The following is a 1,034-nucleotide window of genomic DNA, read 5'->3' as shown; positions in this document are numbered from 1 at the left end:
AAAAAAAAGGACACAAGTATAGACTGTCTCGCACGCGAGACAGTCTTTGCTGTCTCGCCGTGCGAGACAGCCTTTGCTGTCTCGCATGCGAGACAGCCTTTGCTGTCTCGCCATGCGAGACAGCTTTCAAAAGATCAGAAACTGTTTTGTAACCGCCGACACGTGGCCACCAACTGTTCAAGAACGTGGGAAACGTCGTGGGCGAGAATCACGTTGATAACTGCCAAAATAACGGAGTTGTAAAACATGGGAAGGCAGTTATAAGAAAACTGCTGGGCGGTTGAGGATTTCCGAGACAGTATTTACTGTCTCGGAACCCGAGACAGTGTTTACTGTCTCGGAACCCGAGACAGTCTTTGCTGTCTCGACCGCCGAGACAGCAAACACTGTCTCAGAAGTGGTTATTCGTCCAGGGGTTATAAATACCCCCCTGTGATCATTTGTTTGGAGGGGCTGACAGAGAGCATCCAGAGGCTGATTTCAGAACAGGTAGAGCAGAGTTCTTGAGCTTCTGGCAATCCCTTGAGATTCGAGCTTTGACTTGATCTCAAGAAGAACGACTATCTTACTTCGATAAGATATCGTTTCAAATTCTCACTTCGATAAACGAAGGAAGAATCATCAAACCCCTCACGATTCAATCAGAATCTGTGATTTGGTGGTCCACGAGTCAAAGTGCTCCCGGCACAGGCAAAGATCCCACGCAAGCAGCGATCAAAACAACGATCCTGCGTTTGTTTCTAAAAAGTTATAATTTTTATTTTATTGTGTAAAAGAGGTCTTATAAAAAGACTATTCCTTTGAATTTATTATAATCGATCGAAGATATAATGAATTCCACAGCAAGACCAACTTTTGACGCAAACACTCGCCTAACAGCTTGAAGCTCGCCTACATGATCCAATCGCGACTGCACAAGCTCGCCTACACAGCCTCGCCTGAAGGCCAAGCTCGCCTGCACAGCCTTACCAGCTCGCCTAGCCTATCAGCCTCCCACTTGAAGAATGGGAGTAGTGAAATCCCTTGAATTAAGG

Source organism: Asparagus officinalis, chromosome 4 (assembly GCF_001876935.1).
Source record: "Asparagus officinalis chromosome 4, Aspof.V1, whole genome shotgun sequence".
NCBI lineage: Eukaryota > Viridiplantae > Streptophyta > Magnoliopsida > Asparagales > Asparagaceae > Asparagus > Asparagus officinalis.
The sequence above is the reverse complement of the archived record's forward strand: the minus strand, read 5'-3'. Positions refer to the sequence as shown.